This window comes from Astatotilapia calliptera, chromosome 3, assembly GCF_964374335.1.
Source record: "Astatotilapia calliptera chromosome 3, fAstCal68.1, whole genome shotgun sequence".
Taxonomy (NCBI): domain Eukaryota; kingdom Metazoa; phylum Chordata; class Actinopteri; order Cichliformes; family Cichlidae; genus Astatotilapia; species Astatotilapia calliptera.
The window spans coordinates 58,008,384-58,029,364 of record NC_137424.1 but is presented as its reverse complement, the minus strand read 5'-3'; the positions used below and the strand labels follow the sequence as shown (position 1 = coordinate 58,029,364).

The following is a 20,981-nucleotide window of genomic DNA, read 5'->3' as shown; positions in this document are numbered from 1 at the left end:
ACTTAAAAAAATTAAAAACAGACTGTAACTGTCAATGTTTGTTTTTATAAAATAATTCCATTTTGTCCAAATTCGTTTTGACTGTATTTCATCTTGCGCTGAGGGATCGTTTCAGGTGTGGCAATTCTTCATTTAAGGACTTTGGCTCCTCTTTCCATGCTCGGTAATAAATCTGGTCAATCGAGTGCAATGCTGCGTTTTACGGACTAGGAGGAGGGAAATTAAAGCACGGAAATCGCCGAAGTTTCTGATCTAACTGGGAGAAAGAAGCGGGTTTTCGATTAGATTAGATGGAACTTTATTAATCACTGGGTGGGTTCCTCCAGGAAATTCCGTTTCCAGTAGCACCGACAGAAGTTGCATGTTACAGATACAATAAGGGGAATGATGGTAAGGATATAAAATAAATATACCATATATACACTTGTACATATATATAAATACAGAATATATCATATGGATACATAGGATTGCACATTTGAGTGAGTCTGTTGCACAGTCGAATATAAGAAAAAATATTGCAAATATTGCACAGTGTAAAAAAGCACTACAGCTTAGTTGTTCCCGCCCTCCTTTGTCCCCTGATGGCGTGGGGGAACAAAGGAGTTTTTAAGTCTGTTGGTTCTTGACTTTGGGAGAAGCAACCTGTCGCTGAATGGGCTCCTCTCAACAACAAACCGAGAGGTAAGCTGTTTATGTGCAATAATCCAAGCAGGCAGGAGCCACATGTTTTAAATGTAGCGTAGATTCTCTGCTGGGGGAAAACGTTTCATGTTCAAAGCTGTACACGACTAACACTGAAAAAAGCACCACAAGTTTGGGGTAGAAATGTAGAAATACTGCTGTACTTGATTCTCAGCTGCTGCTCAGTCTGTTCTACACCGCGGTGACTGCAGCTACTAGAACAAAGGACACCGAGAATGAACAATAACATTCATTTCACTTTAATCTGCAGAGAAACTGATTTACACAGATCCTCGAGTTACAGGAACAAGACGGTCCACCTTTAAAGCTACTGATAGCTGAAGTCAATCATTCTTTCATTTATATATATATATATATATATATATATATATATATATATATATATTCATTTATACACTACCAGTCAAACCTTTGGACACAGATTTTCATTTTTTTCTCTCTATTTTCATGACTATTTACATTGTAGATTCTCACTGAAGGCACCAAAACTATTAAAACATATGGAATTATGTAGTAATCAAGAAAGTGTGAAATAACTAAGTTCATCAATCAAGTTCATCAATTTTTTCTATGGTACATAATTCCATTTTCCATCTTGCTTCATGTGATGTCTTCAGTTTTATCCACAGTGTAGAAAGTATTAAAAGTAAAGAAAAACCTTTAAATGAGAAAGTGTGACTAAATTGTGTACTGGTTGTGTTGATTTAGTTACATTTTAACTAGCTAAAGGTACAGGGACACATATTATCTTTGTTTGGAGCAGGTCATAAAAAGGAAATCATGAACTTTACAGCGGTGCTGTTGCTTAATCATTTACTCACATGAATACACTATCAGAGATCTACACCAACTTTGGCAATACTTTAATTCACATGTACCTTACTGTAACTATTTCTGTTGTTTTGTTTCTGTTTTTTTTATATTGAAAAGGATTTATTCCAATATGAGGCCAAACATTGACTATTGAAAATGTTTATGATGAACTGCAAATTTACAATGATGCAATTGCAGAATTTGTCCTGGATAAAATATGTTTTATAAATGGACCCTTTTCTTTCCTTCTTTGTTTTACAGAGTGGAGACTTCTACCATTGATTTTATGTGCTGTCCCTGGGTGTGTTTGTGAAATCAGACAGCTGCAGTGATAATATAAGGGGTGTGTAACATTGTTTTCCTTTCTATATCAGTCAGCCTTCACCAGTACCAGTTTGGGGTTTCCGTGCAGTAGTCAAAGGAGCTTGGAAAGAAAAGCGTCTGAACTTCTTTAAGTTGCTTGAAGACGTTTCACCTCTCATCCGAGAAGCTTCTTCAGTTCTAAGGTCAACGGGTGGAGAGTCCCAGATTTAAACCCAGTGGGAGTTTCCCCCCAAAGAGGGACAAAGGACAAGGGACGCGACGAAGGCTGTCCAAATTCGTAGACTTCTCCACATGTAGCCAGCACATGCGTCCTCCTTCCCTAGATTTGAAGGATGGATCAGGGGTATCTCTCATGTCCCACCATATCCCAGCCGATTCCAGTTTTCCAACAATGGCGACAGCTATTACTCTTATTACTCTTTCTCGGTCACAAAATAAACTTTTAAGATATTTTTAGGCAACAATGTAGCTGTGTAAACTTCAAATATCTGCTTGGTTTATCAAGACATCACATATTTGTTAAAGTGCCTCTGATGTTTTTGGAGACGTGTGTTACCACCAGCTAGCCGGGGTTCAAGGCTTACTAAAGCCGGCGAGAATAGTGGACTAGTTTTCAGACCCCCACGGTCTTTCGCTTCTCAGGTTGAACGTGATTTATGAGTCATTCAGATAACTTAAAAACTTTATTGTTTGGCTTTTTTCAGTGTTTTATTTGATCCTGAGTAAATTGGTTTGGCTGAGACTAAAGTTAGAGTTTTCACACAGCTGAATAAACGTCAAAAAGAAAACTGATTAATCAGAAGTGTGAGATGGTAGAGAATTTACTCCAATGTCCTGTTATAGTTTAGATAGCAAGGAGCAGACAGCTGAGTTTTTTAAACTTCACAGAGACAGCGGTGATGCAAATCTGAATGCTAGACCATCCCATTTCATAGCCTCGAACTTCCAGCCTTTTCGGTCTTCGAGGACCAAGCCCACATAGACCGGGAAGGCTGGGTCCTCCGAAGGATGCAGCATAGGTTTTGGCCTCACTTCGAGGCAACTGGTCACAGTAGATGGCCGCCCCGCCCTGAGCCTGGTTTCTTCCTGTTAAAAGGGAGTTTTTCCTTACCACTGTCACCAAAGCGCTTGCTCACAGAGGGTCATATGATTGCTGGGTTTTTCTCCATTTGTATTTTTATTATTGTAGGGACTACCTTACAATATAGAGTGCCCCGAGGTGACGGCTATTTTGATTGATATTAATAAAGTTGAATTGAATACAGGTTGATTATTTACACTGTTGAATTCACAAAGGTCAAACCTCTAAATCAGCTAAATAAAATTCATAAATCCCACAAAACCACAACAAAACGAACAAACAAAACAAGTGATGGACTAGATAAATGCCAGTAGTTGCATATTTGCTCAGTTGGTGAGACCGACTATGAGTCAACACTTTAGCCAAAAACTGAGGTATCGCTGTATGTGTTACATTCTTATCTCCAATGACTGTTATGTTTGTTCAGATCAGCAGCAAAAATGGATGAGGAGAAAAGGAAGCGATCTACATTCAGACAGTCATCCAGTGAGACTGAAGCCAGGTAAAAATGACCCGTATAGGGGACACACACACACACACACACACACACACACACACAGGGCGAGAGAGAGAGGGGGAGAGAGAGAGAGAGAACAGTGTCACTAACAAAAATTAGTTCTTACATTGTCTGTTCTTCTTTGTTATTTCACATGTTTAACTTTGGTCATTTTGGTCTTCAGTAATTTAATCTTAATTAAGAGAAACAGTCTGAAAAAGCATCAGTCCTTAAAATTCTGATCAAGATTTTTTTAATTATTATTGTGTTGTGTAAGACAGATGTTGTTTATTGTGTTTTGAGAAATAGTCAGTTTGCTGTTGGGTCATGCTGTTAAAGCTGATTAACCCTCTCAAGGCAGGCGTTGCCGATTTGCAACAGTTAAAAACTAACAACCTGATTACCCCACATACATATTTTATGGGTTTTTTTACTTTTTTTAACTCAGAAGTACCACTGCAGGACTTGGTTGTGCATTTGCAACAAAAACTTAATTTGAGCCTGAGAGGGTTAAGAGAGCTTATAAAACAGACAATCCTATTTAAAGTTGAAGTTTCAGTAAGAGGAGAAAAATAAAGTGATAAAAAAACATCTCTCCTTCAACTGAAATGTCTTGTTATTCCTTACTGCTGAAATTGATGCTAAACTGTTTTCTGAAAAGTTACTCTAAGTAAGATCGTAAATGTTCCATTTGTGCTATTATATTGAAAGTCCTGACAAACAAAACTAATTAAGTAATGTCAATGTCAGTCCGTAAATAGATTATTCTTTGCCTAGTTCACAGTCTACGGCGTCTAGATCTGCAGCTCCCAGGAAGATTTCTTTAAAGAGTGACAGTAACTTCTAACAAGTTTTGATCTCATAAAACTTTCTTTCCCTCTAGTTCACAGATGAGTACTGCTCCTAGCAAGATGTCCCTCAGGAGCAACAGATCCAAGTTCGAGCCAGTCAGCTTTAAAGATGAAAGGTTAAAACAGAAATCCTAAATTTTGAACTGTGGTTTGAAATAGTTGAGTTTTGAACCATTTGTGACAATTTGTGAACATGGGTCTTTCTATCATAATTATAGTCATGAACATAGTCAGGGCATTTGTCCCTGTGAGGCAGTTAAAAGCAAACCTTAAGGATCTCCAGCAGTAGTACCAGGTGATCAGAAGTGATTCAAATTGGGTAACCCAGGTGGGAGAGCAGTTTGTGAAGGCCATGGATCGGGGACTTTTGGAGGCAAGTTCTGGCAAACGATGATGACTGAGGAAGGACAAGTAGGGGATGAGTGTTAATCATGTACCCAGGCAGCAGGGTTTGATCATATTACCTCCAAGATTCTGAAGGTTTTGAACACTGATGGTCTGCTGACACAGTGCTTCTGACTGACTTAATGCAGAATTGCCTGTTCAAATGACCTGTGTGCTGGAGTATGTGTATCCTGCTTTAAAAAAAGAGTATTTGGACTACAGTTACTCAGCTACCGCACTGCAAAACCGTATTTTAAAAGGCTTGAAGAGATTAAAAAGCTTCTATACATGAAGCTCCAATCAATTACCTAACCTCAGGTCCACCAGGGATCGTGTCTTAGACTACCATGACCTGGATGACTGAGAATCTATGCAGACAACTTATTGTTATGGAAAAAAAGAGAAAAAATATCCATTATTGTGCTATAGTAATTAAATTAAGGTCTAATTTGTAAACCCTCCTACAGACCAGTAACTGAGAAGCCATCCACCTGTCCAGTTTGCAAAGATGTTATGAAGAATCCAGTTCAGCTCAGCTGTGAACACTGGTGCTGCAAACTGTGTCTCAGCTCAGACCTGGATGAGTCTGTGTCACCAGCAGACTGTCCTTGTCCTCAGTGTGCGAAGAAATCCAGAAAAACATTAAAACAAGAGAAAGACAAGGAGGGAGACACAGGTAAGCTTACATACTTAAGATCACTACTATCTCTACTACTGCAAAAAAAGAAAAAAAAAACTTGCTACAGACAAGAGTGAGTCAGTGTTGGAATCATTTATTAAATTTAACTTTTAATGATAAAGTTAAGTTTGTTAGGGAGCTTAAAAGCAGTTATATTCTGAAAACATGCATTAAGTGCAAGAGTATCAGGGTTTTGCTAAGTTGGGTGCATTTATAAAGAACTTTTATACCTTATTGCTCATTTAAAGCAATCTGCAAACCAGTACTTAAAATGAAAAATGGAAGTCCCCAAATCAGGTCAGGAATTTCTTATCGTGCATTTTTCTCTGACCAAATTAAAGCGATCTGGTATTAACCACCTGAGCATCTTTGATGCGTTTCACTGCATTACAGGTAAAATTCATCTTTTAGAGGCAAAGAAGAAATTAAAAGAAGCAATGAAAGAGAAATATTCCTCAGTCTCTGAAGGTAATGGTGACAAGCCGAGTTCACTGAACAACATCTACACAGAGCTTCACATAACCACTGGAGAGAGTGAAAGGTCACGTGAAGAGCATGAAGTCAGGCTGCTCGAACATAAACGGATAAGACACACTTCAGAACAGCAAATAATCAACCTAAATGATGTGTTGAAACCGTTGCCTGATCAAGACAAACCTCACAGAACAGTTGTGACGAAGGGCGTCGCAGGAATTGGCAAATCATTTTCTGTGCAGAAATTCATTCTTGACTGGGCCGAAGAGAAGGCAAACCAGGATCTTGACTTTGTTTTCAGTCTTGCTTTCAGAGAGCTGAATTTGATTACAGGTGAGAAAAGCCTACATGAGCTCCTGACTTTATTTCATCCCATACTGTGTGAACTCAAAGATTCAGTGGATTATACCAAAACCAAGCTTGTTCTGATCCTGGACGGTCTGGATGAAAGCAGGTTTCAGCTGGACTTTGAAGGCATTAAGACTATAACATCTGTCAAGGAAGCAGCACCTGTGAGGGATCTCCTAGCAAACATCATCCAGGGTAACCTTCTTCCTGATGCAAACCTCTGGATTACTTCCCGTCCAGTAGCAGCCAATCAGATCCCTGCTGAGCATGTTGACATGGTGACAGAGATAAGAGGTTTCAATGATCCTCAAAAAGCTGAATACTTCAGGAAGAGATTTAGTCACGATCCAGATCTTGCTGACAGGATCATTAAACATATTCAGTCTTCACAGAGTCTCGACATCATGTGTCAGATCCCGATCTTCTGCTGGATTTCTGCAGTGTTATTCCAGGAAGTCTTTGGAGGAGATGTTGAAACTGCAATTCCTCAAACTCTTACAAAGATGATGTCACACTTCCTGTTTGCACAAACAAAGCGTAGAAACAGAAAATATGACAAGAAGGTTGAGACAAACAAAGAGAAGCTTCTGAAAACACACAAAGAATTTCTTCTGAAACTCGGCAAGCTTGCATTTGAGCAGCTGCTGAAGAGCAACCTCATCTTCTATGAGGAAGACCTGGAAGACTTTGGCATTGACATTAAAGAAGCCTCCATGTACTCTGGATTTTGCACCACAGTACTTCGTGAAGAAGAAATCATTTCCCAGAAAAAGGTCTTCTTCTTTGTACATCTGACTCTGCAGGAGTTCTTTGCAGCTCTCCACATCTATGACTGTTTCATAAATAATGATACCAGAGAGCTCAGCAGCTTCCTCGATCTAAAGAGCCAAGAACATACGTTACTTGATCTTTTAAAGATGATGGTTGACAAAGTGCTGGAGAAGAAAAATGGTCACCTGGACTTCTTCCTGAGATTCCTTCTTGGCCTCCTGGTTGAACCAAATCGCAGAGTCCTTCATGGTCTGCTGCCTTCACCAGATCAAAGTCAAGATACTGAAAAGAAAATCTTGACTTACCTCAAGTCTATGCGAAGGAAGAACCTCTCTCCAGACAGCTGCATCAACCTTTTCCAGACTATGGTCGAGATGAGAGATCACAAAGTCAAAGATGAGATTCAGGAATATCTCGCACTGTCAGATCGTTCAAAAACAGAGTTGACTCCCCTGCACTGCTCTGCACTGGCCTACATGCTGCAGGTATCGAAGAATGATCTGGAAGTCTTGGACTTGAAGAGTTACAACACATCAGAGGAGGGCAGACGGAGGCTGATACCAGCAGTGAGGAGCAGCGGAAAAGCCTTGTAAGTTTTATTTCATTGTTATTTGTTCATCTTTAAAGCTGAATCAACAATACTGTTGAACAGGATATAATACAAAAAGAAAGGTACAAATCCTATCTGCCCCCAGTGGCAATTACATACTTATTCTTCATTTCTATTTAAATAAAAAACCTTATTACCCCTTTTAGACTAGCAGACTGTAAAGTGACTGAAGAGTGGGTTGAGCATCTGGCCTTTGGTCTCACCTTCCCCTTCTCACCTCTACGACATCTGGACCTGAGCAACAATGACCTGAAAGATTCAGGAGTAGAGCTGCTGTGTAAAGGACTGTCGAATCAGTGCTGCAGACTGAAAACTTTGAGGTACATGTTTAAAATACCGTGCCATTTTACAAATAGATGGACAACCCACCAAACCAGCTGCAAGTTACAACTCAACTCTGTCCACAGAAAATGTTCTTTGGACAGTTTAAGGTTTTTCTGTCTAAATTTTTGAAAACCAACATCTGTTAATGTAAAATCTTTTTATTTATTTTGTTTTGAGAAATACTATAACCCCCATCTCAATCCACATAATTTTCTTGTGCTTGTAATTTATGCTTTCAATTTTACTACTGCTGATGTAGTTCTAAAATAACTTTTAAAACCTGCATTGATATATACCAAACATTGTTTTCTCAGGTTATCTGGTTGTCTGGTGACAGAAAAAGGCTGTGGGTTTTTGGCCACATCCATTAAGGCTAATCCTTCTCATCTCAAAGAGCTGGACCTGAGCTATAACCATCCAGGAGGAGTTGGGAAAAAGAAGCTCTCTGAGCTGAAGGATGATCCAAAATACAACCTCAGCCAACTCAAGTAATTTTAATTCTGGCCCTGTGTCATCCACTGTTTCAGAAACAGCCCCCAAATACCAAAGAGAAAAAAGGAAATCTCGGAACCTATGTTTGTATGGCTCGTTAATGTAGGTGGGCAGGTTAGCGGGTCAAACTGGAAATTTATTTTTGACCCTTAAACATTGTGTTTTTAAAAGAAATATTGCTCAGAAACAACACGCACACACTGCTCACTATTTTATCTTTGACATCTGTATCTACCTTATAAAGACACATATGCTCATAATTGCCTCTTGTGGCTCACTGGGAAAAAAGGCAAGCAGCTTATTAGAACTTGTGGTTTTTGTGGTTTAACACCTGTCAGTGCACAGCTATTTCACTGACCTTTCTCATAAGCGTTCCAGATCATGATCAAAGAGTGCCATCTTTTTGATTTTCTACAGAACTAAATATAATACTATTGAGCTATAGCAAAACTGCATGTTTTTTTATTATTATTATTATTATTATTATTATTATTATTAATGTCAAAAGCAACAATGAAAACATTTTTGTTTTAGGCTATAAATGGCATCTATAAATTTTGGCTATTGCTAATATGCTTCATCTAATTCTCAACTATATTTTTTCAGTTTTGAACATGGTGGACATCACCGGATGAAACCAGGATTCAAGAAATGTGAGTACCTGTGAAAATGCTTTTGACTGAAAGCTGTGATCAAGTAAGAAAGTGCAAACAGGATATTTATTTACTTAATAACCAATAATATCATACCACTCAGAAGTTTGAAATTAGTCATCTATGTTTTCTCTATTTTGTAGATTATTTAAAAAGAAGTTCCTACCATCAACATTTTATGGATATAAAAAATAAACAAAAAAACAAAAAAAATAGGAGGTTTTCTACTTCATTGTTTGCATCACAGTTTTTGCACAGTTTAAAAAAATCTACATGCCTAATAAGCTTGTAGGAGTGCCCATACTCCTCTGATTGAAACTAATTTTATATTTCATTTAACTGCTAATCCTTGAAATTGAAGTAAATGTGACCCTCACAGAAATGTAAAACTGTATAATTTCTTTAATAAATTTATGAATAAATATAATAATGTGTTCATCATTTGCCTGACTGGGTTTTCTTTATGTAAATTAGATCATTTACCAGAAAATAAAAATAATAAAAATAGAAAGATTAAATTATTAATATTAATTACTCTGGTCAGGTCTGAACTGTTTAGGATTTACCTGACAAAGGTACATAAGAAAATGCAAATGTCCAGTGGCTTTGGGCATTAGCGGGTTTTCAACTTGTTGCTTTCATGTCTGAATGTTACCTGTGCTACTTGCACAGGTAACATTCAGACACGAAACCTGTCACTGTGACTGTTTACTGATGAGTTCAAGAAATGTAGAAGAGAAAAGAAAAGAATATTCTAACCCACATCCCCTAAAAGTGAAGGTGTGAAATTAAATTTTTTGAAAACCGCTTTAGATGATTGACCTTAGAAATCAGTGCTATTTGTGAATAAAGTGTTTTCTTACCTCCAGATGCCTGTGAGCTCAGTCTGAACTCCAGCACAGCTCACAAGAACCTGCTGCTCTCTGAAGGGAACAGAAAGGTGGGTGGAGGAGGAGCAGCCATATCCTGATCATACAGAGAGGTTTGATTGCTGTCAGCAGGTTCTGTGTAAACAGGGACTAAAAGGACGCTGTTACTTTGAGATGGAGGTGTCAGAGCCCTTCTGCGTTGGGTTAACATACAGAAGCATTGGCAGGAAAGGGGATGTTGATGCCTGCAAGCTGGGACAAAACAACAAGTCTTGGTGTCTGATTTGCTCTGATGATGGTTGTTTTGTTCAGCACAACAAAGAGAAGGTCTGTGTATCTTCTCAGTGTTTGCGCTCCAGTCGTGTCGGGGTGTATCTGGATTCGGAGGACAAAATTTTGTCCTTTTACAGAATTTCCTCTGGCAGTCTCGTTCACCTCCACACCTTCAAATCAACCTTCACTGATGTTCTCTACCCTGCTGTTGCACTTCACACTCATTCCTCTGCACTGTTTTGTTAGGTAACATTAAAAAAAAAATCAGAACTGCACTCAAGCAAACCACCAATGGTGAAGACATTTGGCACCAAAATGGTCAAAACTGGAGTTTCTCATTGAATTCTTTATGTACAGCATGGAGTTGCCAACATCTCGAAATAAAATGCTACATCGTAAAATAACATAAGAAAAATACACAATCCCCAAACACCTGTGGCAGATGGCCGCCCCTCCCTGAGCCAGGTTCTTCCAAAGGTTTTTTTCTGTTTAAAAGGGAGTTTCCCGTTGTGAGCAACTGGCTTGCTCAAACAGCTTCATCTGACTGTTGAGGTTTTCTCCATGTTCTTTGTATTATTGCAGGATCTTTACTTTACAAAAGCATAGTTTAAGTGAAGCCAATCAACAGCTGGTGAGCTTTCAGCAGTGCAACAATAGTTTTTAGCCAAAGTGTTGTGGTGTAGAAGTGTAGACACTCATTAACTGTTTAACTGTGCCGTCGAACTGTTTTCAGATTTGAGATCCAGAGCTGTTTGTATTTATTATTATTTTTACATCCATTGCTTATATTTGAGTTATTTTATTAGGTTTGAATGTTTTGCTCTTCTCTGATGACCATGCCTCACTGAGTAGAAATGATGACTTGTGACCAAAAAGAATCAGGATACGGTCCCTCTGTTAAATGCAGCTTTTTATTCTTTTTCTGTAAGTGATTGCAATACTAAACAGCCTGACGACCACAGTGTTGCAGGTTAGTGAATGTTTTCTTTACAGTGTTTTGGTTTCCTGCTTGAGGATCTGCTTCGTTCAGCGCCCCATACACAACTCTCCCATCAGGTCATGGCATCCTGGGCCACAAACTACACCCTGGGACAGTGATACTATCAGATAATAAAGGAACTTTGAACTGCATGCTTGTTTGTGATGGATTTTTCTTTCCTATTGTTGGACTGATTAACACTTGGTTTCTCTGACTTCCTTGTCTAGCTGTTTTATTCAGTTCATTGTTACAAAGGTGATATAATAAAATACAAGCTCTACGATATAGCACCAGACCCTGACAAGATTCACACATACTAGCTAAGAAGCTAACAGCACCTGGCAGCACAAATTAACCAGCTGCTAGTGGAGAAGATGCACCCAGGATGCCCAACCAAAGAACGGACAGTCCTGATCTCCAGAAATGGCTAAGGTGAACTGCAATGACAAAAATCAGGGTATCAATTGGTCTTTGACCTCTGTGAAGAATCCACTATTCCAAGGTTTTTGCCAATGTAAGGATAAGTGCTCTGCAGTTGTTTCATTTAGCTGGATACTTTATTTTTGGTAGTGGCACAATACAGAATGTTTTTCGGTGCTGGCACCTGCCCCTAAACTTAGACTGAACATACTGTGGAGAACTTGACACAGCTGGGCAGCACAGTCCTCCACATCACCCATAAGTCATTGTCTTTTGTTGTTGTTGTAGCCAATGATGGTATTGATTCCTTTCCACACCTTACAGGTATTGCTTTATTGTAAAAATCAACAACAACATCAACATCAATGCGGATACCCCTTCGGCGCCAGCTTTGGGCTCAAGGCTGGAGCCGAACAAAAACTCCCTGATAACGACTGTGTGTTGACTGTTCTTCCCACTCTATGCAAGGCCACCTGGGTTGGCTGGTAGACTGTTTACTTAGCCTGATAGGGCGAAGAACACCGTCTCAGCTGAACTATGGACACGCACACACATACATTTACACTGATAAGCACTCACACATCCCCCTCCCCTTCCAATGCCTTCGATGCTTGTTGCCTCCTGGGAACACGAGGCAGGTCTGGGCCCGCGCTGGAGAGTCAGTGCAGTGGCAGGATGGCTGCTGTGTTGCCTGGGATTACTCTTTATCCCCTACCCAACCCTGTTGCTGGTCACGTGCTCTATAATGTTGTGATGTGGACATTTATGTGCTTTATGTGCAGAGGAGGTTTTTTTTTGTTTCCTGTTCTCATGCTGTCCTCCCATGAGCCCAGCATGAGTAGATGTCTCTTTTTTTCCTCTTGTACTTTCCCATTGTAGTGTACATTTCAGTGTTTTTTTCTGTAATGCAACCGTTCTCTGACTTGTATCCCCATGTGATGTATGTGTTGTGTGTGTCTGGTCGGGGAGCAGGTTCATTCCACTGCAGGGCAACCTGCCACTGCATGTGGCGAATAAAATTTGAACATGAACTTGTAGATTCCTTTCTATCTTCTTTGTATATCTTTTTATGGTTGAGGATTGCCTTGTGCCACTTGTGATCTAGGGTTTGTTATTGTGAAAACAGCGTACAGTCTTTGTAGATATGACTGTGTCTCTATAGAAGCTGATGTACTAAAATAAGCAACCTGCCTGCCAGTGTCCATTCTGTTCTTATCTGTTTCCAAAAACACATTCCAATCTGTGCATTCAAAGGAGGTCCGTAGAGCCTCAGTACCATCGGGTATCTATTTCCCTACCATAGGTTTAGCTGCAAGCTGTCTCTGCACACAGGGATTATTACAGGTCTGCAAAAACAAAACAAGTTATGGTCTGATCTGCCAAGTTTTGGTAAGGCATTAGCTCCATAAGTGTCTTTGACATTAGCATACTGCAGATCAAACGGTAGTTTGATGCTAACAAAGAGAGTGAAGCTAGTCAGAACTGAGGGGATTGCATTGTCAGAAGGCAACATAGTGTCAGCGGTTGGGTGGAGGCGAGGAAGAAGGAACCCAAACGCAGGGCTCGCAGGTAGGTGACGATTTATTATAAGGAGTGGATGAACAGAACAAAGGGAGAAAATGGCTGGCTGGACGACTGACTGAAGCACTGACTGACTAACTGAACATACAGACGGAGAGACAACATCACAATAACATCAATGACACGACATTGGACTGGTTGAACTGAGGGACATAAATACACAGGCTGAGTGATGAGAGATTAGAACCTGGTGAGTACACAGCTGAACATAATGAACTAATGATAAACGGGAAGAGGACGGAACATAATGCACATGGACCAAGGCTAACACAATAAAACAGGAAGTGGAACAGGCAGAAGATAAACAGTGAACGTGAACTGAAAATACTGGGTCACCGACCCAGGAACCCTGACAGTACCCCCCCTCCAAAGGCCGGCACCCGACGGCCAAAAGAGAAAGAAAAAAACCCCAGAACAGGGCGGGCGGAGGGGGCCCAGGACGGAGGGACGGAGTCCACACCGAGACAGTTCAGGTGGGCGCCCCCGTGGCCCGTGGCCGAGACGAGACAGTGCAGGTGGGCGTCCACGCAGCCCGTGGCCGAGACGAGACAGTTCAGGGGGCCGACCGTGCGGACGGCAACGGCGACAGCACTGGTCCGGGGGCCGACCGTGCGGAAGGCAACGGCGACAGCACTGGTCCGGGGGCCGACCGCGCGGAAGGCAACGGCGGCGACGTGGACACAGTTCGGGAGGCCGGCCGTGCGGAAGGCAACGGCGGCCACTCAGGCGAAGGCGGTCCGGGGGCCGGCCGTGCGGAAGGCAACGGCGGCGGCAAAGGAGACGACGGAGCAGTTCAGGGGGCCGACCGCGCGGAAGGCAGCGGCGGCTCTCCAGTGTTAGGCGTGCTGGCCATGGCCTGGTGGGCACAGGACCAGACGAGGCAGGACCAGGCGACGACGGGGCCGGACCAGGCGACGGCGGGGCCGGACCAGGCGAAGCACAGGCTGGAGCTGCAGCAGGCGAAACAAAAGCCGAAGACTCTGAGGCTGGGCCAGACGAGGATGAAGACTCTGAGGCTGGGCCAGACGAGGACGAAGACTCTGGAGCCGGACCAGGCGGAGCAGAAGCAGATGCAGAGGCCGGACCGGGCGTGGGTGCAGCTGATGCAGAGGCCGGACCGGGCGTGGGTGCAGCTGATGCAGAGGCTGGACCGGGCGTGGATGCAGCTGAGGCAGAGGCCTGACCAGGCGAAGCAGGCGCGGAGGCCTCTGGCTGGAGACAGGCAGGGCCAGTAGGCGCGGAGGCCTCTGGCTGGAGACAGGCAGGGCCAGTAGGCGCGGAGGCCTCTGGCTGGAGACAGGCAGGGCCAGTAGGCGCGGGGGCCTCTGGCTTGAGAGCGGCCGGGCCAGTAGGCGCGGAGGCCTCTGGCTGGAGAGCGGCCGGGCCAGTAGGCGCGGAGGCCCCTGGCTGAGGAGCGGCCGGGCCAGCGGGTGCGGAAACCCCTGGCTGAGGAGCGGCCGGGCCAGCGGGTGCGGAAACCCCTGGCTGAGGAGCGGCCGGGCCAGCGGGTGAGGAAACCCCTGGCTGAGGAGCGGCCGGGCCAGCGGGTGCGGAAACCCCTGGCTGAGGAGCGGCCGGGCCAGCGGGTGCGGAAACCCCTGGCTGAGGAGCGGCCGGGCCAGCGGGTGCGGAAACCCCTGGCTGAGAAGCAGGAAGGCTCACAGCTGGCTCTGGGTGCTGTGGCTGCAGGTCCGGGAACTGAACAGGATGGTAGACCGGCGACTGGGAAACAGGGGGCGACTGGACTGACTGGACAGGGGACTGAGCTACAGGAGGTGACTGGAGGACAGGAGGGGACTGAGCTACAGGAGGTGACTGGAGGACAGGAGGGGACTGAGCTACAGGAGGTGACTGGAGGACAGGAGGAGACTGGACAGCAGGTGAGGGAACTGACTGGAGGGAAAGCTGAACAGCAGGTGAGGGAACTGACTGGAGTGGAGATGCTAAGGGAGGAACAGAGGCAGGCGTGGCTGCTGGCTGAGCTACAGATTGAGCTAGTGACGGAGATAAAATTACGGCTTGGGCTCGTAAGGCTGGTGCCTGGGCAGGGGACAGTTCAGCTAATCTAACTAGGGATAGTGCGAGGGCGTGAAAGGCTGGGTCAGGAGGTGGATGAAGTGGTGAAGTAGCAGGTGGACCGGTTAGCTCCTCCAAGCCTCCAGGGAGGTCAAGCTGGGTTCTGGTTGCCCTCAACCTGGGCACTGGGACGGGCACGGAAGGTGGCTGGACACCAGTCACCCCCACCTGAGAAACAGAAGCGGGTGTGGAGGTAGACCGGGTCGCAGCTGCCCTCCTCCTGGGAGCTGGCACTGGTGTGGGCGTAGACTGGGCCCCTGTGCTGGTGGGAAATGGCTGAATACTGGGTGTGGAAATAGTGACGGTGTGTGTGTTACTGGCAGGTTTATTGGAGATTGTTCTGATTTTCTGCCACCACTATTTACAGTCTTTGGGGGAGCAGAGCAGAACAAATCTTCCCAGTCCACAGAATCCTCCAGGAGGGAAACATCCCATGAATGAGAGATGGGTTTATTCTGCGTTTTAAGTGAATAATCAGATGGTGAGTGCGAAAAACAGTCACTGGAGCTCACCATCGGGAGTGGCTGAAAGTAGTCCGTTCTATGGCGGCGTGTGCGCCGCTTTCTCTGGGAAGCGGAAGCGGCCGGGGAAAACAGCAGAGCCTCTGGCGCGGTAGCCTCCGTTGAGCCGAGGTGGGAGGCGTAGCCGTTGTGCCGCGGCGATGGTGGAGGTCCGGCGGATGAGGCGGCGGGTGTGGGAGCGAGGAGCGGAGTGGCGAGAGAGGGAGTGGCCGAAGCGCAGCGTGGAACGTCCACTCTCCACGGCAAATGCTCCGGTACAGGTGAGGCAGCAGGTGGGGGAACGCGGCGTCTCCGAGGCCCGCCCAGAGCCAAGCGAGTGCCCTCGAAGACGTGCTCTCGCTCCGCGAAGAGCCGCTGTCTCTCCTTGAGCTTTTCCGCCCACAAGGAGAGCGCTACCTCCTGCCGCTCGTAGAGGTCCGAGTCCGCTGGGTTCCAAACGTGTCTTCGTGGCACGGGTCGTGTCATTCTGTCAGCGGTTGGGTGGAGGCGAGGAAGAAGGAACCCAAACGCAGGGCTCGCAGGTAGGTGACGATTTATTATAAGGAGTGGATGAACAGAACAAAGGGAGAAAATGGCTGGCTGGATGACTGACTGAAGCACTGACTGACTAACTGAACATACAGACGGAGAGACAACATCACAATAACATCAATGACACGACATTGGACTGGTTGAACTGAGGGACATAAATACACAGGCTGAGTGATGAGAGATTAGAACCTGGTGAGTACACAGCTGAACATAATGAACTAATGATAAACGGGAAGAGGACGGAACATAATGCACATGGACCAAGGCTAACACAATAAAACAGGAAGTGGAACAGGCAGAAGATAAACAGTGAACGTGAACTGAAAATACTGGGTCACCGACCCAGGAACCCTGACACATAGCAGACACTGAGGACAGCTACAAGTACCTGGGAATCACACAGCAAATAGGAGTTACAAAGAGGCTGCGAGGAAAACTGCAACCACCAGCTAAATGGGAAGAACAAGATCTGGTCAATCATCACCTGCACCCAGCATGTGATCAGGTACCCTGCTGGGATAATAAGAAAGCCAAAAGGAGAGACAGAAGCCACTGACATCAAGACAACAAAGCGCCTTACCATGATAAGATCAGCTTCTTGTTAGCTTCTCGTCATTTCAGATTTGTTCAGATATTAGTTAGTTTAGATTTGAGTTAAAGTCATTAAAGAAGCCCTTAAGCCAGCATCAGGCTTCAAATAAAGATACATGTTGCACAAATGTTGCACAGGTTACGTTAAAGAGAATGGTCGGCTAATACTATAGCAAAAAGATATCCTGATTCCAGAATAGCAATGTTCCTTATGGCCCACTTGCCCTACCCTGAAAACCAAGGGAAGCAACTCGGGAAGCACCTTGATTAGAACCACCTCCCTCAGCTGGCTTCATTCAATGTAAAAGAGCAGTGGCTGTAGTCCACAGTCCCTTGGATGTCGAAGCTCCTTAGTCTGTCTCTACGGCTGATGGCATTCAGTCACGTTTCCATCAGAGTGGATTGTCAGCGATCTGTCTTGTCAGGCTCTCAGCTCCCTACTAGGCGAATTGCAGATTTCAGGATTTGTGCCGCTTCCCTAATATGATGGTACATCAAGTGTGGGCAAAGTGTAGACTGTACAAACTAGCACATAGGACACAGGGGAGTTAGCTCAAATTGTAGAGTGCTTGCTTAGTGTGAGTGTCCATTCTCCATTTGAAGTTTTGCTAGTGAGCGTCTCAAATGCATGTATGTGCCTTCCTTTGGCAAATGTTTATTTGCACGTCTCCTCTCAGTGCCTTTCAGGTACTATCAGGTTAATGCTGGCTTTAAACCTCATCAATGTTTGTCCATCTGAAGTGATTGTCTTCCAGTGGTAAATAAAGTTTTTAACACACTGAGTTGAAGTATAATGAAATGTGCTAACAAACTCTTAGAGGGAGTTCACATTATTTAAGATGTTTTTCTCAAGCATAACTCACTACAAATGATCATTACAAACACTGATGTTCAGATAAAAAAAAAACAGAGGCAACAAGTTGCTGAAGCACATAGAACAGCACAGTCTATAATTCAATCAGTTATCCGTGTGTTAAACCATTTAGCGGAAAAACGAAAGTGTTGGTTAGTAGGGAGTTTCTACATATCCTGGAAATTAAACCAGTTAACAGATATGCACTAACAGCTTTTTAAAATACAGATTACAGAAGTCTGTTGTGATTCAAGATAGAGTCAGAGCAAAAAAAGCAAACTTTGACCATTTTAGTCTCATCATCAAAGAACGACAGCCTCCTTCATCCACATCTCTCTGTCATTTGTTGGTATTTCTTCATCATGTACTTGGATTGGTGCGGCGGCTGCAGTGATACGGACGCTGCACTGGTCTGTCGTGGTGAAGAGGGAGCTGAGTGTAAAAGCCTATGGCCACGAGCTGTGGGTAGTGACCGAAAGAACGAGATCGCGGATACAAGCGGTGGAAATGGGCTTCCTCCGAAGGGTGGCTGGCCTCTCCCTTAGAGATAGGGTGAGAAGTTCGGCCATCCGGGAGGGGCTCAGAGTAGAGCCGCTGCTCCTCCACATCGAAAGGAGCCAGCTGAGGTGGTTCGGGCATCTGACAAGGATGCCTCCTGGGTGAGGTGTTCCGGGCATGTCCCACTGGGAGGAGGCCCCGGGGCAGACCCAGGACACGCTGGAGAGATTATATCTCTCGGCTGGCCTGGGAACGCCTTGTTGTTCCCCCGGATAAGCTGGAGGAGGTGGCTGGGGAGAGGGAGGTCTGGTCCTCTCTGCTTAGACTGCTGCCCCCGCGACCCGGCCCCGGATAAAGCGGATGAAGATGGATGGATAGATGTACTTTTATATCAGCATTTATATCCTTGTTGCTACCTCAAGAACCCTTAATAAATAATTAACATCCTTGAACTTCAAACCATAGCAGCAGGGGCAGGTCGGCTTTGTCAAAGATGTTTTTAAGGCAGAAATAAAGGATTATTTAAGGTTCATCCCTCTAGATTGGACTAACATCAGGGAACATAATCAGCTGCCAGTATTTTCTTTGTATTTTCTTTTTTATGAACAATATTATTGTAAGTATTATGAAACTATTTGGTAAATGTATCCACAGCAACATTTTTTTAAATTGCAAACTGATGTTTATTTGAGTTTCTTGCTACTTTTAGGGGCTTATATTCAACATTTTAGATGTGAAAGTTATGTTAAAAGTACAGTGAAACTTCAGTCTTCTGAAGAGGATTTTTTTTCCCAATGTTGTTGTTTGGCCATTTTCTGTTCTCTTCATTATTTGTGTTATTTTTAAAAAGATCCTACTACCTGTGCGTTCTCAACAGCACTGGGTCCGTCATTGACTACAGAGAAGCACGATGGTCTTAAATTTATAGATCATTTGAGCACATATTTACAAAAGAAAGAGTGAGCAAAACAACTCATTTACTTTAATCTTAAGCCTGCCGTGGCACCTTTGTGGCAGAACTATTGTCAGGCACTGCTTCCTAAACCGCCGTACCAGGTGTTGCACAAACACGTTTGTCAGATTTGTATTGTTGATTGTCATTTATGCTTAGAAATGTCTACTCATATATGCTTACTGTCACGGTTTGCCGGGGCAAGCCGTGTGGAGTTGGAGAAAGGACCCAAAAGGCGGCAGCTCTGGTGCAGGTGAGTATTTACTTACAGGAGTGGGTACAAACAATGGTGGGTGAACATGAAACCGGAAACCTAAACTGGGTAAACTAACAACACAAACCAGAAATGAAGATGCAGGGAGATCCGGGGAAATACACATGGAGAGATGCAGGGAGACCGTGGGGAAACAACACAGACAAACCAGCAACTACCATGACAGAAGACACAACTTAAATACACTCAGAGAACACAGGGAGATTACACACAGGTGGGGAACACAGCTGGGAGTGATTACGTGACGAGACTAGGGAGGCAAACTGAAAACACTCACATAAGACGCAGACCTTCACAATAAAACAGGAAACACATACACGCAATGACATAACCCACCAACTTAACACAGACTGGGGGACACAGAACATAGGAACATGAACCATGAAACAGAAAAGTACAAACACCCAAGGCAACCAAAACCACAGAATACTAATAAACTAAACATAAACACGGAGTCGCAGACTCCGGACCATGACACTTAGAGTTTTATAATCAATGTCATGTTGGTAGAGGTTTGATTCTTAGTAGTCTGTGGAGACTCTGTGTGCCTTCCAGAGCACTCTGGCATGCACACACAACTTCAGGTCAGGAGAGAGGTTATATCTGCTCTTACTGATATATGGTATAGCAAACACACGCATATCTGTTTAAGTCTAAGTGCCTTTTGTTTAGATGAACTGTTGGACTTCCAGACCAGCAGGTTTAGGGAAGTCTTTATAGGGTCTCACTCTGACCACACACACATGCAGACAAGGTATTCTTTGTCCACATGTGTACCTATATGAAACGTCATATGTTAATGAACCTATGCATATTCATGTCACTACAATAAAAGGAGTGCTATGGGGAACCTGGTTGAGAGTCTGACGGAGGTCAAGTGGGTGGAACGAGACTTGGCTCCAGGCAGGTCTCCCTCATGCATGAGTAACACAAAGAACTTTGCCTACTTGTGTCTTGCTTTTGCTGTGTAGTAAATTGTCTTGAACGTTCCAGTGAATGGGTTTATGCTACAAACCTATTATTAATTGTTCCTTCGAGCCGGATCCCTAGAATTGACATTCACCGAGGGGAAAAAGAGACACGCCGAAAGACGTCAGCCAGGACTTATAGAAGTTCCTGTAGTAAAGTCCCGAGACGTGAGAATTCGTCATCGGGCCGGTGGATTAGCTGTCTGTTTTTTTTCTCCTCGCTGGATGATGATTGATGGGATTCGAGATTAACGCAAGAGCAACACCAAGTAAGTACTGTACAAAGAAGAGCGCTGTAGCTGTGCGGGTTCACGCGAGCACGGTCACGCGGTTTCACACGGACCTGAGCCGTGCGGTTAATCGCAAGCTTATAAACAAAAGAAAGCGATGGCTCCTTAATTGCGCGGGTTCATGCTAGTACGGCCGCGCGGTTTGACACGGGCCTATGCCGTGTGGTTTCACGCAGGCAGGTGCAGCTCAGTGACTGCGTGGGTACACACGCGAGTCCACGCGCGCAACAGCCATGCGGGTTCACGCAGGCTGGGGAAAGTTATAGGCCTATTTTGTGTTGTTTGTGTACGTCTGTGTCA

The 20,981-nt window shown here is 44.1% G+C and overlaps 1 pseudogene across 1 annotated transcript; it reads left to right on the top strand.

Annotated features, from left to right (window-relative positions):
• The first annotated feature begins 214 nt into the window (after positions 1 to 214).
• LOC113017219 (NLR family CARD domain-containing protein 3-like) lies at positions 215 to 11,278 on the top strand (annotated as a pseudogene). Its single transcript, XR_013906261.1, has 10 exons — positions 215 to 684; positions 1,780 to 1,861; positions 3,351 to 3,425; positions 4,303 to 4,386; positions 5,122 to 5,330; positions 5,727 to 7,515; positions 7,683 to 7,856; positions 8,175 to 8,348; positions 8,959 to 9,005; positions 9,875 to 11,278. The product of XR_013906261.1 is annotated as an NLR family CARD domain-containing protein 3-like (transcript).
• The last annotated feature ends 9,703 nt before the right edge of the window (positions 11,279 to 20,981 follow it).